At 38.0% G+C, this 18,581-nt stretch overlaps 1 non-coding gene across 1 annotated transcript; it reads left to right on the plus strand.

Annotated features, from left to right (window-relative positions):
- The first annotated feature begins 11,678 nt into the window (after window positions 1-11,678).
- Window positions 11,679-11,785, plus strand: LOC114372806. Its single transcript, XR_003658369.1, has one exon. It is a non-coding gene; the product is annotated as a small nucleolar RNA R71 (small nucleolar RNA).
- Window positions 11,786-18,581: the final 6,796 nt, after the last annotated feature.

Below are 18,581 nucleotides of genomic sequence, written 5' to 3' on the forward strand. Positions count from 1 at the left end.
CTTAGCCCATGGGCTCGAAATCTACCCTAAGGCTCATGAGAACCCTAGGGCTTCCCTTGGATCTCTAGCCCAATCTACTTGGAGTCTTCTACCCAATGCCCTTGCGGGGTAGGATTGCATCAACTTCCTTCAATGCTTAATGTTTGTATGCTTTTGGTCTGATCATCCATTTGTGTGCAAAGTTAGGTGACTTTAGCATTGGGAAATGTACTGTTGCCTTAGAACTTGATTGAAGTAGGATTGCAACTTTGTCTTACAAGAGGGGTCTGTGGATTAAGTTTTGGTTTTAATTATGTTGGTACAATAATGTTGTTTAGTCTAGGCCTAGTCTTACAAGAGGGATCTACAGACGAAGCTTAGGATAAATTAGGCTAAACTTTCGTAAGCTACTTGAGTTGAGTCTAGTCTTACAAGAGGGATTTGCGGATGAAACTCAGTTTAAGTTAGTCTAAACCTTAGAGGGCTGTCTCAATTGGGCCTAGTCCAACAAGAGGTATCTGAGGACGAAGCTTGGTTTGATTTGGTCTGATGAGGGATCGAGGTTTAGTAATCTAGGCTACAACATAACACACAAGAGCATGATTGATTAGAGAAATATATTTATATCCATCAGCTTGTTTGTTAAAAAGATCCAACATTTCTACCTACTGTTGTCACTTTTACTTACTTTGCATTTTATAGTTTTTAGCATAGAGGTTTAGTTTAAATTCTATTTGAAATTATCAATCATACATGTTCTCTCAACAATGCTTTATTTCTGAACTTAATTCAGGCTAACATTAGTTCCATGTGTTCGATACTCAAATTCATCTGTTTTAATTTTTAAATACTTGACGATACGGTGCGCTTTCCAACAAATCAGATTTCCCTTGAATATATCTGAACGAAGAAAAAGTGGAACAAAAAGCAACCGCCGAAGAAATCCAACCAAAGCTTTCCCTCTTTGAACAAATACCCCTCAGCCAAATAGAATCCATCTTGGGCCTTTTGCCCACAACTCTAATAAATGGGAGAGAAATGTTCATCTAAAACATACAAGTCCCTAATGTTATCAAATCCTAAAATTTGAGCTCCTAGGGAGCAAAACAATGTGTGTCTCCTAGAGAGGGCATCAACTACCACATTTGTTTTTCCCTTTTTGTATTTGATAACATATGGAAATTTCTCTAGGTACTCTACCTATTTTGCATGCCTTTTGTTTAACTTACTTTGCCCTCTAATGTACTTAAGTGATTTATGATCACTATGAATGACAAATTCCTTGGCAACAAGGTAATGTTCCCAAGTTTGGAGGGCTCTTATTAAGGCATAAAGCTCTTTATCATAGGTGGGGTAGTTGAGGGTGGCACCATGAAGTTTTTCACTATAATAAGCATTAGGGTGCCCACCTTGTAACAATACAGCTCCAGCTCCCACTCCAAAAGCATCACATTCTAGCTCAAAAGTTTTAGAAAAGTCAGGAAGAGCTAGAACAGGTGCCTTAGTAAACTTTTCTTTGAGCAAAGCAAAGGCTTGCTCTTGTCTTTTACCCCAAGTAAATGCCACATTCTTCTTCACCAGCTCATTCAGAGGTGAGGCGATTGTAGAGAAATTAGGAACGAACCTTCTATAAAAGCTTGCTAACCCATGGAAGCTCCTAATATCTCCCACACTTTTTGGGGTGGGCCATTCTTGGATGGCCTTGATTTTCTCAGGATCCACTTGGACGCCATTTCTACCAACTACAAACCCTAAGAAAACTATATTATCTACACAAAAGGTACACTTCTCTATATTTGCATAGAGGTTGTTTTTCCTAAGGACTGAAAGAACTTGCCTGAGATGTCCTAAGTGATCATCTAGGCTTCTATTGTACACTAAAATATCATCAACATATAAACAACTACAAATCTACCTATGAAATCCCTTAAGACATGATGCATAAGCCTCATAAAGGTGCTTGGTGCATTAGTGAGCCCAAAAGGCATCACTAGCCATTCATACAAACCAAACTTGGTCTTGAAAGCAGTTTTCCACTCATCACCCTCTTTCATTCTGATTTGGTGATAACCACTTTTAAGATCAATTTTTGAAAAAATGTTGGCACCATGAAACTCATCAAGCAAATCATCAAGTCTAGGAATGGGGTGCCTATACTTTACAGTAATGTTGTTGATGGCCCTACAATTTGTACACATTCTCCACGTACCATCCTTTTTGGGCACCAACAACACTGGCACAGCACATGGGCTTAGGCTCTCTTGGACCCAACCCTTCTCCAACAATTCTTTAACTTGAGACTCTATCTCCTTAGTCTCCTGAGGGTTAGTCCTATAGGCTAGCTGATTAGGAAGGCTTGCTCCTGGGACTAAATCTATTTGGTGTTCTATTCCCCTTAAAGGAGGTAGCCTAAGGGGTATCTCTTTGGGAAATATATTACCAAATTCATGTAAGAGTTCTTGGACCTTTGGGGGTAAGGTCTCAAATGTAGGAATTGTGGCAGTGCTAAGGGATCTTTCCCTTGATAGGAAAAGGTAGAAAGATTGTTTAAGAATGACTGCTCTTTTAATATCACCTTTTGTTGCAAAATGATTTTCCTTCTTAACAATTTTCTTGGAGGAATCCTTTTCCTCTTTTCCCTTCCCCTTGGCCTTTGAAGACAAGGCCTTACTATCCTTCTTTTTCTTTTGTTTTTCTAGTTTTTCTTCCTCATCCCTCTTATCTTTCATAGTTAGTTGATCTTTGGCCACCCGTGAAGGTGTTTGAGGATGCAACACAAATTTAGTGCCAAGATGGGTGAGGGTAATCTCATTTGTTAGGCCATTGTAAATGAGCTTCCTATCAAATTGTCATGGCCTTCCTAAAAGAATATGTCCTGCCTCCATGGGAACTATATCACAATTAACTTCATCCTTATATGTACCAATGGAGAAAGGCACCTTCACTTTTTGGTTAACTATCATTTCCCCTTGCTCATTGAGCCATTGAAGTTTATAAGGTTTTGGGTGGGGAATGATAGTGAGATTCAACTTGGAAACTAATCTTGTGCTACAACAATTGCAACAAGATCCGCTATCCATAATGAGAGAACAAGTTTTATCTAAAATTTTGCATCTTGTATGAAAGATGTTCTCTCTTTGGGATTGAGATAGATCACAAGATTGACCTCCAAGGAGCCTTCTAACTAGTAAGAGGTCACCTTTGGGAATGTGCCTCTTCCTAAGGGCACTCTTAATATCATTCCAATACTTTACTAGAGGATCCCCATGAATCCTTCGTTCCCTAACAAGGTATGTCCACCAATAGAGGGCATACCCTTGAAAGCTAAGGGTAGCCAATGGAACTTTTCTCTCTTCGCTAATATGATGGCAAGCAAAGAGTTGTTCAACCTTCATTTCCCAATCTAAGTATGCCTTAACATTATCTTTTCCAGGGAAATATGGGAGGCTAATGTTAACCTCTTGAGGCCTTCTATCCTTTTCTCTTATTTGGGAATGATGTTTAGAGTGTGAACTATGGCGCCCTCTGTAATAGTCGCTAAGTTCTTCACTTAAACTCTTGCAAGAGTCATGACTACTATAGGAGGCATATTTTTCTCTTTTCATTTCTTTCATTATTTTTCTTCTTTCTTCCTCTCTTTCATCTTGACTTATTTCTTCCACTCTTTTTTTCCTTTTTCTTTTCTCTCTTGTTTTTCTTTCCACAACTTAAGGACCTCAAGTCATCTAATATCTTATACAAGGGGTCCTTAGGAGTAGAACCCTCACCATTAACACTAGATGAAGAATGAAGACTCATGTTGGTTCCTAAGTTGTGGTTCTTTCTTGTTGGGGGTTTGAAAACAAAAGGTAAAAGAAACTATGGCTGAAACTAGCCAAAATAAACACTAAAAGAGGTGTGAAAGATAAGGTAAAAACTAATTGGTAAAAGGAAAGCTATCTAGGCGGTTTGACAATGGAAGGTAAAGGAAATAAGCTATGAAAGTAAGCAAGAAGTTAAAGTGAAAGAAATATAAACTAGGCGGTTCCTAAGAGTGTTTGGATGACCTCATTTAAGGTTACCAACAAAACACTCACTGATCGAGGCCGTACCCGAATCAAATAAACATGAAAGTGCAGTAACTAGGAAGTGATCCTAGGTCGTTTCCCAACGAGCAATGATAAACCAAATGTTCATAATATACTTGCAGTAACAGTAACGATTGGGGGGGTTGTTTGTTTTGTGATTTAAGGTGCCGAACAAGTAAACTGGAATACGAAACTAATAATATTAAAAATGGATTGTTTCCTCTTATTCAGAAGCCATTCTCTTATCCTGGGTTATGGAGAATTTGTCCCTAACAGTTAACCACTTAATCCAACCCTATTTCAATTTACTAAGCGAAAATCAACCTAGGGTTGTCAATATGTGATTAGGCACCACATACACCAGTTATCCCTTCGTCCATTAAGCATGAACGCAAGTTAGGCTCAGAGGAAATTAATCGAACACGAAGCGTGCACTGATTAATGTTCACGAATTTGGGTTAACTGGTGAAGGGAAAACTGCCAGGGAATCACATTATAAACGAAACCTCAAAGAGAGTTGGACTTCTTCCTCAGAAGGAAACAACACCAGAATAATTAGCCTTCCATAGATTCAAACAGAAAACGTAAATGAAACATGAAGCAGAAACGTAAATAAACAGAAACGTAAATGAGACAGAAACGAAAATGAAAATAGAAACGTAAATGAAAGTAGAAGAAGAAACAAGAACGAAATTGTAATTAGAAGCAGGAAATGGAAAATTGCATTAAGAATGAAACAATAGCATTAGAACAGAAAAACTTTAAAACCATAAACCCTAAGTTCTGAATAATAGTCTAACAGAGTGCCTTGCACGAATCCCAAGGTTGCTATTTAAAAAGAGTCACTCAAAGTCACTGGGCCCTATTACAATACTCTGGCCCAAAATGAAATAAACACTGAACCACATAAAATAAAATTGCGAAATTTCCTAATTAGAAATTAACTAAGGTAAGCGATGCTTTATTTGCCTTCTTCAAGTCCACACCAAAATCCGGATTAAGCCCAATGTTTCATTAATTCCTGAAATTAGATTAAAAACATCAAATTAGCTAAATGAGCCCAAATAATAAAACTACCTAATTAATTGACAATTAAGACCAATCAGTAATTAAAATGGTGCAAAAAGGGTTTAGAAAATAGAAGAAAATGATGGCACATCAAAACCCCCCATACTTAGCCTTTTGCACTCCTGGGCAAAAATGAAACAAAGAACAAAATCCAAGGATATCAAAGAGAGACAAACGAAAACATTCACATATTTCTCAATGAACATGAAGGAATGAAAGGAATGGGTAACATCTAACATAAGGAGATCCGAAAAGTCAAGACATTCATGAAAATCATCCAAGCAACCCAATCATGGCAAAATAGTTAATCAGCTCAAGAATGAAAAGTGATAAAGCCTCACAAGATATACACTCTATCTCTCAAGTGTCTAGGCTACTATTTACGCTCAAAGCACCCATGAAAACAAACACCACATAAACTTGGCAAGATTCTAAAATTGACAATCAACCCATAAACACAAGCACATGAGGATCAAAAGGTCTTTTAAGGTTGTAATGGGGCCAAGGACAAGGTATGGAAAAATATGGAATAAGTGGCTGAATCCCAAAGGAATAGAGGAGCAATGGGGAATAAGTGCATATTAAGAAAACATAAGAAAATAAAAAGAAGTAAAGATAAAATTTAAACATAAAGAGTAGAACCAAGAGTCTCATCATTCTTTTGTCATTTAAGATCTTATTCACTCAACTTTACTGCTTTTCTTTTTCTTTTTCGATTTTTTTTAGCATTGTAGCCTTTGAGAAACAGCATCATATTCAGCATGTCCAACATTTAACCAATATGCAATGTACATCAAGTATGGCTCAAAATATATCATGAAGCATGACCAACAAAACATGTTATCCAATGAAACAAAAACCCCCACACTTATTCCCAAAACAATTCCAAAGCTCCAAAATTCCTTAAGGATATGGTGATATCAAGGTTTTTCACTTAAAGCTTGTAGTGAGCTTCAAAAAAAGGAAAGGGAAACAAGGCTCAAAAGGGCTATCAAAGGAATTAAGTCAAGGTAAGTCCATTTGGCTAGAAGCTTATAAGAACAAAATTGCCTTAATCATTTCCAAATATGCATGTGAATTAGGAAGCATCAACAAGAATCAAGCCAAGGCTATTTTGCAAGCAATCAATGGGGCAAAACACACCAAATGATTATGATGATGGATGGCTCAAATTCTCACAAAGGTAAACTCATCACTTTCAAATTGAGCTTTCAAAACTATCATGACATGTAGAGGAGAATCAAAGATTTCAAGTCACAAAATGTCAAAAACTTTTATTTTCAAGACAATTACCCATTTCTTGAACATATCCTATAATTCAAAGAAAAACATGCAAAGTCGTACATGCACACAGAATTGACCCAAAATATTAAACTAGAAATCCGACGAAACTAACAACATTAACAAATTAACACAACTAACAAATTAACAAAACCAACAAAACTAGCAAAACCAAAGAACACTCCCCCCATACTTAAACAACACATTGTCCTCAATGTAGCACAATTAAGAGATTAAAAACAATTAAATTATCAAATAGAATCGGACAAGTGTAATAAAAGCAAAGAAGGAGATAGGAAGAGAAGAACTCCCTAAGTCATGGTGGAGCAATAGTAGGGTGGAGTAAGGAAGTCTCTTCCACCACTACGTCCACTAAAGAAGGGTTCGTGAGGAATGGCTTAAGCCGATGTCCGTTGACCTTGAAGCTCTTGTTTATGGAGTCGCTTTTGATCTCAACTGTACCATAAGGAAAAACATTAGTAACAACAAAAGGACCAATCCACTTAGACCTCAACTTACCACTCATGAGTCCAAGCCTAGAATTATACAATAGCACTTTTTGCCCAACCATGAAGTTCTTCTTAACTATCATGCTATCATGGAACTTCTTGGTCTTTTCTTTGTAGAACTTGGCATTCTCGTAGGCTTCTAGGCGGATTTCATCTAACTCACTCAGTTGCAACTTTCTTTCCTCACCAGCTTGATCCATATAGAAGTTGCAAGTCTTCACTGCCCAGTATGCTTTGTGCTCAATTTCCACTGGAAGATGACATGCCTTTCCAAAGACAACCCGATAAGGAGACATTCCTATGGGTGCTTTGTAGGTAGTCCGATGTGCCCAGAGAACATCATCAAGCCTGGTACTCCAATCTTTCCTGCTTGGCTGCACAATCTTCTCTAAAATTCTCTTAATCTCCCTGTTAGAAATTTATGCCTGTCCATTGGTCTGGGGGTGGTATGGTGTGGATACCCTGTGTACCACCCCGTACTTTTTAAGCAAGGCATGCATTGTTCTGTTGCAAAAATGGGTTCCTTGATCACTAACAATTGCTTTAGGTACTCCAAACCTGCAAAACAGATTAGATCTGACAAAATCTGCAACAACCTTATCATCATTAGTTCTAGTAGGTTTGGCTTCCACCCATTTTGAAACATAGTCAACTGCAAGGAGAATGTAAACATAACCAAAAGAGACAGGAAAAGGGCCCATGAAATCTATACCCCAGACATCAAACACCTCACAGAATAGCATAGGTTGCTGAGGCATTTGTTGTCGCCATGTAAGTGTATTTCCTGCTCTCTGACACTGCTCACAAGTGTTGCAGATCTTCCATGCATCTTTAAAGATGGTGGGCCAATAAAAGCCACAATCAAGCACTTTGCGAGCTGTCCTTTGAACACCCAGATGACCTCTCGGTGCGGAAGAATGACAGAACTGCAGGACTGAGTCAGTCTCATGATCTGGAATGCACCGTCTAATTACCTGATCACTGCACAATTTCCACAAGTAGGGGTCATCCCAAATAAAATGCTTAGCATCACTTTTAATTTTATCTTTTTGGGCCTTAGATGCTAAGGGAAGAAAAACAGAAGCAACCAAATAATTGACAATGTTAGCAAACCAGGGAGTAGAAAGAGAGTCAGAAACACTATACAGTATATACAAATGATCATTCGGGAAATCATCCCGAATGGGTGAATCCGCATCCGTTACACGTTCGATCCGACTCAAATGATCAGCAACTAAATTTTGTGCTCCGCTCCTATCACGGATCTCCAAGTCAAACTCTTGGAGCCAGAGCATCCATCGGATCAACCTAGGCTTAGAATCAGCCTTCTTCAACAAGTACTTTAGAGCTGCATGGTGAGTATAAACAATAATGCGGGTACCAAGCAAATAAGATCAAAATTTTTCAAGAGCAAAAACTATGGCTAGAAGCTCTTTCTCAGTAGTAGTATAATTCACTTGGGCAGCATCTAAAGTCCTAGAAGCATAGTATATCACCCTGGGCAATTTATCAATTTTCTGAGCAAGGACAGCCCCCAATGCATAATTTGATGCATCACACATAAGCTCAAAAGGGGTTGTCCAATCGGGTGCCTGGATGATGGGGGTGGTAGTCAGCGCTCTTTTGAGGCAATCAAAAGCCTCTTTGCATCTGTCATTAAAGTCAAACTCCACCTCCTTTTGCAACAAGTTGGACAGTGGAAGGGCTACTTTGCTAAAATCCCTTATAAAGCGCCTATAGAATCCTGCATGACCAAGAAAAGATCGCACCTCTTGCACACAAGAGCGGTAAGGCAATTGTGAAATGACAGAAATTTTTGCAGGATCTACTTCAATACCCTTATTGGAAATAATGTGGCCTAAAACTATACCTTGCTCAACCATAAAATGACATTTTTCAAAATTTAGAACAAGGTTGATTTCAATGCATCTATTCAAAACTTTTTCCAAACTATCCAAACAACAATCAAAAGAGGATCCATACACAGTGAAATCATCCATAAACACCTCTATGCAATTTTCTAAGAAATCACTGAAAATACTAATCATGCACCGTTGGAAGGTACCAGGGGCATTGCACAGGCCGAAAGGCATCCTCCTATAGGCAAAAGTGCCGAAGAGGCAGGTGAATGTGGTTTTTTCCTGATCCTCAGGAGCAATAGTAATTTGCATATAACCAGAAAAACCATCAAGGAAACAGTAGTGAGATTTACCTGCCAGGCGTTCAAGCATTTGGTCAATGAATGGCAGGGGAAAATGGTCCTTTTTGGTAACTTGGTTCAGCCTCCTATAGTCAATGCAGACTCTCCAACTGTTTTGCACCCGAGTAGGAATCAGCTCCTCCTTCTCATTTTTTTATCACTGTGAGGCCGATCTTCTTCGGGACTACCTGGACGGGACTCACCCATTGGCTGTCGGAGATAGGATAAATGATTCCAACTTGTAAAAGCTTGGTGATCTCCTTCTTCACTACATCAAGAATCACCGGGTTGAGTCTTCTCTGTGGTTGTCTTATTGGTTTAGCTCCATCCTCTAAATTTATTCGATGCATACATGTGGATGGGCTACTACCAGGAATGTCTGTCAGGGTCCAGTCTATAGCCTTCTTATGCTTCTTGAGAACAGACAACCACTTCTCCTCTTGCTCATCAGCAAAGGAGGCAGATATAATCACTGGAAAACTTTTGCTATCATCCAAGTAAGTGTATTTCAAATTTGGTGGCAGAGGCTTCAATTCTGGTGTGGTCAGCTGGATAGTGGTAGAAGGAGATGGTTTCTCAGCCTGTACCTCATAAAGAAAGTCAGGGGTATGTGTACTTCCTGAAACATGGTTAGTCCTATCTGACTCTATAAAATCAATCTCGAGAGGTAAAACACCACCACCAGACATGCAATCAATATCATTTTCAAATTCACTCTCAGCATCAAATTCAGACATATGATCAAGTACAATTTCAGACTCAATGCATGAAGAGTGAGAGGCATGCATATTAGAGTAAAGATCAGTCATGTATTCATCAACAACATGGTCAATTATTTCAGCACGAAATACAGAAAGATCTTCATATGGGTATTTCATAGCATCCAGAATATTAAAATGAATAGTTATATCACCAAACTCCATGGATAGTGTGCCTGCATAAACATCTATCTTAGTCCTAGCAGTTTTCATAAAGGGTCTGCCTAGAATGATGGGAACTGATCCTTGAGAAAATCCATCTTCCATATTCGAAATATAAAAATCAACAGGGAAAATCAGTTCACCAACTCTAACTAAGACATCTTCTATGAAACTAATAGGGTAGGCAACACTTCTATTAGCTAAATGAATTACCACATCAGTTGACTGCAAGGGACCTAGAGATAGAGAATTAAAAATAGACAGAGGCGTAACACTAATAGAAGCTCCTAAATCTAGCATGGCATTCTCGAACTTACTATTCCCTATAATACAAGGTATGCTGAATGTACCTGGATCTTTACATTTTTCAGGAATTTGGGGAACAGATTTACCAATCAATGCGGAGACATTTTTGCCCATGCTAATTCATTCACTTCCTTTAAGCTTCCTCTTATTAGTGCACAGCTCCTTCAAGAATTTGGCATATCTTGGAATTTGCTTTATTGCATCCAACAGAGGTATGTTTACCTCTACTTTTCTGAATGTTTCCAAGATCTCTTTCTCTGCCTCTTCCATTTTTTTGTTGGAAACTGCTCTTGGAGGGAATGGAAGAGGGGGAATGTGCTGCTTCTGCAAATCAGAATTACCAGTGGAAGAAGATTCACCTGCACAGAAATTGTTAGGTAAATTTTTGTCATCACCTTTTTCTGGAGTAGAGTGAAGTTTGGCAGGTTCATTTGCAGATGAGGAAGGTGCTACGGGTTGAGGTCCTTGACACTGTTTTCCCGACCTCAATGAAATGGCACTGACATTTTTGGGATTTTGGACAGCTTGAGAAGGTAGCTTGTCAGAATTCTGGGACTATTGTTGATTCAATTGTGTAGCTAATTGTCCCATCTGATTAGTCAAGCTCTGAATGAAAGCTATGGTCTCTTGTTGAAACTGCATGTTCTGCATAGTCATTTGCCTCACAAGTTCTTTGAGGGAAGGTTGTGGAGGGGCCTCAACTGTTGGTTCTTTCTGGGGCTGTTGCTGTTGTTGGATTGGTGGAGGAATGTATGGTCTGCTTGGGCCAACAACATTTTGGAAGGAAGGAGCAGGCTGCTGTTGTTATTGCTGAGGGCTAGACCATCTGAGATTAGGGTGATTCCTCCATCCAGGGTTGTATCTGTTGTTGGAGAGGTCATAATTGTTCTGCTGTGGTTGATTTTGCTGCTGAGGTTGAGGAGGTCTATTGTAAATATTTGCAGTATAAGCTTCGGGCTGCTCAATTGCTCCAGGTTGCTGCATGGAAGGGCAAAGGTCTGTATGGTGGTCAGCAGAGGAGCACAAACCGCAGACCCTTGCGACAGGTACAGATTTTTGGTTCAAGGCCAGCTGGGTTACCAAGTTAACCAATGCGTCCAGTTTGCCTTCAAGCTTCTTAGTTTCAGATGATGCAGCTGAGTTTGTAGCTACCTCATGCACTCCTCTAATGACTATCGCATCATTTCTGGCACTAAACTGCTAGGAGTTGGAAGCCATCTTCTCAATTAAATTTCTGGCTTCAGCAGGAGTCATGTCTCCAAGGGCTCCACCACTGGCAGCATCTATCATACTTCTCTCCATATTACTGAGTCCTTCATAAAAATATTGGAGAAGAAGCTGCTCCGAAATCTGATGGTGAGAGCAACTGGCACATAGTTTTTTAAATCTCTCCCAATACTCATACAGGCTCTCTCCACTGAGTTGTCTAATACCTGAGATATCCTTCCTGATGATTGTGGTCCTAGAAGCAGGGAAAAAATTTTCTAAGAATACTCTCTTAAGGTCATCCCAGCTCGTGGTGGACCGTGGAGCAAGGTAATACAACCAGTCCTTTGTCACTCCCTCTAAAGAATGAGGAAAAGCCTTCAGAAATATATGATCCTCTTGGACATCTGGGGGTTTCATGGTGGAGCAGACAATATGAAATTCCTTCAAATGTTTGTGCGGGTCTTCACCTACAAGGCCATGAAACTTTGGGAGCAAATGAATCAGTCCAATTTTAAGAACATATGGGACATCCTCATCAGGGTATTGGATGCACAAGCTTTCGTAGGTGAAATCAGGTGCAGCCATTTCCCTTAGAGTCCTCTCACGGGGTGGAGGTTGTGCCATGTTCTCAGAATGCTCAGAATCAGAATGCTCAAAATTATAATGCTCAAAATCAGGATGTTCAAAATCACCAATAACAGAATGCACAGATTCACCAGTAATGGAATGCTCAGGATGATCAAAAGGTATAAAATGATGCCTAACTAATCTATGAAATGTCCTATCTATCTCAAGATCACAGGGTTGTGAGTTAGATGGATTGCCTCTAGTCATACACTACATTCAGCATGCACAACTAGTTGCTTTGTCATGTAAATAAAGGTGTAGGTTTGAACTACAGCTACCCTCAAATGATATCCAAATGACTTAAAATTTTGTGAGCAACCTTATAAAATGATTAGAAGATAGCACAAAAAATTTCAGGCAAAAATTCAAAGTCTAACTATGGAAGCTAAAAATGGTAGGTTAAGAAAAATAAGTGAATAAAACTTGAAAAATAAAAAACTTTTGACAGAATCACTTTTTTTGGACGATGGAGACCTCAGCCGGCCTAGGGCAGGCTCCCATGGCGTAGGAAATTTTTTTATACCCCAAATACATATATAATAATTGCGATTCTAATAACCGGAGCAAAAGTTATGGCCGTTTGAAGTTTTGACAAACACAAAATTTGCTACTTTTTTGGAACTTTCAAATCTGACCAAACTAAAGGTTCTAGCTATTTTTCCCACAAAATATGGATTAAAAGAATTTACCACAAAAAAATTCAGCCAAAAATAACAACCCTAGCTACTAAAACAAAAAATCTCAAATAATTCAGCATGGGTGGTCGCTAAAATCCGTCTCTACTTGATTTCTACTACTACTCTGTTTTGCCGCAAGCAAAAGTGGTCGCTAAGTCCGTCGCAAAACACTATTCACAGCAAAACACCCAAAACTGAAACAGGGAAAACGCTTAATAGGAAAACTGAAACAGAACACACACTAAACAAAATACCAGGACACTAAACAACACTAACACACATGCTAACACAATACTAACAATTAAATATAAAACACGAAAGAATTAAACACACAACACTAGCTAGCTATTCTGAACCTTTGGACACTGCGCCCCGGCAACGGCGCCAAATTTGATCGAGGCCGTACCCGAATCAAATAAACAAGAAAGTGCAGTAACTAGGAAGTGATCCTAGGTCGTTTCCCAACGAGCAATGATAAACCAAATGTTCATAATATACTTGCAATAACAGTAACGATTGGGGGGGTTGTTTGTTTTGTGATTTAAGGTGTAGAACAAGTAAATTGGAATACGAAACTAATAATATTAAAAATGGGTTGTTTCCTCTTATTCAGAAGCCATTCTCTTATCCTGGGTTATGGAGAATTCGTCCCTAACAGTTAACCACTTAATCCAACCCTATTTCAATTTACTAAGCGAAAATCAACCTAGGGTTGTCAATATGTGATTAGGCACCACATACACCAGTTATCCCTTCGTCCATTAAGCATGAACGCAAGTTAGGCTCAGAGGAAATTAATCGAACACGAAGCGTGCACTGATTAATGTTCACGAATTTGGGTTAACTGGTGAAGGGAAAACTGCCAGGGAATCACATTATAAACGAAACCTCAAAGAAAGTTGGGCTTCTTCCTCAGAAGGAAACAACACCAGAATAATTAGCCTTCCATAGATTCAAACAGAAAACGTAAATGAAACATGAAGCAGAAACGTAAATAAACAGAAACGTAAATGAGACAGAAACGAAAATGAAAACAGAAACGTAAATGAAAGTAGAAGAAGAAACAAGAACGAAATTGTAATTAGAAGCAGGAAATGGAAAATTGCATTAAGAATGAAACAATAGCATTAGAACAGAAAAACTTTAAAACCATAAACCCTAAGCTCTGAATAATAGTCTAACAGAGTGCCTTGCACGAATCCCAAGGCTACTATTTAAAAAGAGTCACTCAAAGTCACTGGGCCCTATTACAATACTCTGGCCCAAAACGAAATAAACACTCAACCACATAAAATAAAATTGCGAAATTTCCTAATTAGAAATTAACTAAGGTAAGCGCTGCTTTATTTGCCCTCTTCAAGTCCACAACCAAAATCCGGATTAAGCCCAATGTTTCATTAATTCCTGAAATTCGATTAAAAACATCAAATTAGCTAAATGAGCCCAAATAATAAAACTGCCTAATTAATTGACAATTAAGACCAATCAGTAATTAAAATGGTGCAAAAAGGGTTTAGAAAATAGAAGAAAATGATTGCACATCACTCACTATCCTAAGGGAAAATTGCCTAAAATTATTACACACAAATGGAAGTAGGGTGACCTATTGGAGGCTCCCAACTTACTTCCAATGAAAGGCCTTTTTGTTTCAAAATTTGAAAGCAATAAAGGTAAGTAAATTTTCAATTACAAAATTACAAAAAGGTCCTCAATTTTGGTGGTTCTCTCTTTGGTGATTCACTCAATTTGGAGTGCTTCTTAGTCCAATAGCTCTTAAGGTGGTTGGCCCCTTGCTTCTTGACTCAAATTCTTCAAGGGATGGCACCAATCCTCCTTTCCAATTCCCTATATGGCAACTCACAAACAAGGAAACAAAGAGACAAGCAATAACCAAAGACCAAAAATGAAATGAAAGCTAAACCAGTAGATTTTTAATTCAAGAGATCTTAAGACTTATTTTGATTCACAAATCCAGCTACAACTCAGCACCACAACTCAATTTCTTCATAGGCATCATGTAGGAAACTTAGAAAACAAAACAAAGTTCAACAACAAGACTACTTCTAGGAATTGATTTAGAACATGTTATGAACTAAATAACATGCATGAATTAGACTCAAAATTAAAAAGATAGGCTAATAATGACAAGAATACATGAACAAATGTATCTAGAATTCAATCAACAAAATCAAAATTTAACACAAACTTAGAACATAATGAGACAATTATTATGACTAAACATGACTCTAAGACAACATGAATTAAGTTATTTACACTTAGATTTTTGTGCTTTTTTTTCTAATCAATAATTTTGGAAAAAAATTTAGATCTAAAGGTTGAGCACAAGAAGATTATGACTGAAAAATGATAGAACCTAAAATCAACACAAAAACATGATTCAAGAGTAGATCTATAAAATTTGAACCATATAAATGCAAGAACAAGTGTAAATCTAAGATTTAATCGGTTTATCTTTTTGAATCTACTCTAAATAGCACCAAACCACAAGACAATGGAGGATATACATGAAGAATAACATGAAGAACAAGGAGTTAAAGTGAATTGACTGGACAAAAAGATAGAGGAAGCAAAAGAGCATCACCTAGACGAAGATGCTCTTGATACCACATGACGTAGCTCCATGTGGAGCTTGTAGGCCTTGGATCAACTTCATCAATGGAGTCCTTTGCTTCTTGAAGATGAATGGAAGCGGAATAGAGAAGGAAGAAAGATGATTGGAGATGCCACTTCAAGGAGAAGATGATTCAAGAAGAAGCTCACAACCATAGGAAGCCATGGATAAGAGCTTGAAGGAAAGAGAAGATGAATGGAAGGAGAGGGAGAGAAAGAGCACGAAATTTTATGCCTCAAATGAGGTCTGAACTTTGAAGTGTAATTCTCAAATGATCAAAGTTAAAAAAATGCACACACATGGCCTCTATTTATAGCCTAAGTTTCACACAAAATTGGAGGGAAATTTGAATATCACTTGAATTTGAAATTGAATTTGTGGAGCCAAATTTTGGAGCAAAAATTTCACTAATTATGATTAGTGAATTTCAGTTATGGTTCAACCCGCTAATCCAAGATCAAGTCCAAGATTCTCCACTAAGTATGCTTAGGTGTCATGAGGCATGTAAAGCATGAAGGACATGCATAAAGTGTGACTATATGATGTGGCAATGGGGTGTAGCAAGCAAATGCTCACCTCCCCCTCTAAAATTTAATTGGATTGGGCTTCTCCCAATTCAATTAAATTTATTTCCCAACACACACATCAAATATTCACTTAATGCATGTGAAATTACAAAACTATCCCTAATACCAAAACTAGTCTAAGTGCCCTAAAATACAAGGGCGAAAAAATCCTACATTTCTAGGATTCCCTACTTACATTATGGAGCCTTAAATACAAGGCCTAGAAATAATGAAACCTTAATCTAATATGTACAAAGATAAGTGGGCTCATACTTAGCCCATGGGCTCGAAATCTACACCAAGGCTCATGAAAACCCTAGGGCCTTCTCTTGTATCTCGGGCCCAATCTTCTTGGAGTCTTCTATCCAATGCTCTTTGGGGTAGGATTGCATCAAAAAGGGCACTAGAAATTCAAAAATACAATGACTGTCCCCATGTGTTGTCACGTGGGGGTTATGATTTGCTTTAAAAGAAACTATTAGAGGAGAAAAGGAAGAGAAAACAAGACGAGGCAATGCTGACTGAAAATACGCCCTTGTTTGAAGACCCCTCATCTCCCATTGAAAGGCATGTGAAGTGGAAGTTGGCCCACACAAAGCGATACGGGTAGACGACATCAGATGCTGCTCAAGAAATATATGATAAAATTGTTAGTTGATGGTTTAAATTTAATTTAATGGTTTTAAAATTAATGTCCATGATCTGATTTGATGTTTATGTATGTGATGCTTTATACAAGACTCGTTACAAGAATAAACGACACAAGGTACCTTTGATCCCAATGGTCGGGATGACATACTCAGTATTGCCATTGGACGACCCGAGCATGGAGGTCATGTTCGTGCTGTGGGGTTTGGGGTGACAATAAGTCAATACTATGGAAGAGCTTCACGTGGTTCTAGTAGCTCCTCCACATCTGTCAGCCAACAACAATTGGTTGACATAATTGGCACCTTTAAGGAAAAGTGGAGGAATAAGATTATAGGAAACCTTAAGGAAAAAATGAGGAATGAGATAGAAGAAGAAAAGAAATGGTGTCTAGAAAGAATGAAATAGGAGTTGAAAGAGGCCATCAAGATTGAGTTTTCCCAAAGGGGATTGCAGTACACATCATTGGGTGAGCCAGATATACAGGTATTAGGGGCACGTGTGAGCACAAAGGGGAGTAACATTGAAAATGCAATCAACCCAGCAGGGGAAGAAGATGGTACTCATGTGATACCGAGTATGGGATTGTATGTGCAAGGTCATAATTGTACACACCTGGTGGCATTGGGAAAAATATACAATGGGGGGTCTACCATACACAGCGTGGCTTATGCAGATGATGTGGTTTGGGTCAGTGTTGAGAAAATTTATGATGGTGACGCTCAAGTCCCATTTCTGATGTCTGAAATTCAATATGTCAGGCAGATCCTTTACACATTCATTGCATGGCCTACACATCTTGTGAAACTTGTATTACATGAGGTAATTGTTAGTTTGTTTTCATCATTTTTATTTTTCATTTTACATGTTCAAAATAGTTTTATGGACAAGTGGAGTTCAAGCTTGGGTCATGGTTCAATTTATGGATTCCTTGAGCCTCAGTCCATACACAATGCAAAGGATAGACATCCTAAATGTCAAAATTACATTGAAACATGGATTAAGGAATCCCAAAGAGAGATCTACCTAGGAGCTTACTTGAATTAGCGAGTAAAAATTATGAAATGTATGTTAAGAATGTTTGTGTTATACATAGCTAATTGTTGTCGAATTCAAGGCCCATTGGCAGCTAGTTGTCTTGTGTCCTATGAAGGACATTGTAGTCTGGTTTTGTTCGTTGCGTAAGAAGCCTGATATTCATATCATAGATGCAATTAACAAGTAAAGTTTTATATGATAATTGATTTAATATATCTTAAACGTGGAAATATAAATAGTTTTTTATATTTATATACGTTCATTTTTTGTTTAAAGCAGTGCAATAAAGACATTAAAGACTATTTTGGATGGTAAAATAGATCAAGTTGCATCGCAGTGGATTGAAGTAAAGGTTAGTCATATAATGAATGTGATCATCGGATTGCTCATGTTTTCTAACTTCATAATTGTTACATTCAATTATTTTTCATATTGAATGTAGAGACATGTTCAAAGCGAAGGCTATGAGTGTGGTTATTATGTCATGCATTGGATGTGGAACATAGTAACCGGGGGATTGAAGAATGATTGGACCATGGTATATTTTGTTTTTCGATAAAAATATTAAACAATTGACTATCACTTTTTAATCACTTTACAAGTAACTCGCCAATTTGTATATTTTATAATTTGTAGTGGTTTGCTGATGGGATGCCATTAGACATCGAGACCATGACAACAATTCGGAAGAAATGGGCAACATATTTTATAAAAGTTAAAAGCATTCGACGTAGAAAGCTTTAGATTTCATAGGAAGAACCACTATGGTGTATTGGATGTTTACTTTAAACATTATAAACAAGTTTGTAATATATAGACAATTATTTGAGAAATAATAGAATATTTGTTGACAT

This window comes from Glycine soja, chromosome 10 (assembly GCF_004193775.1).
Source record: "Glycine soja cultivar W05 chromosome 10, ASM419377v2, whole genome shotgun sequence".
NCBI classification, from domain to species: domain Eukaryota; kingdom Viridiplantae; phylum Streptophyta; class Magnoliopsida; order Fabales; family Fabaceae; genus Glycine; species Glycine soja.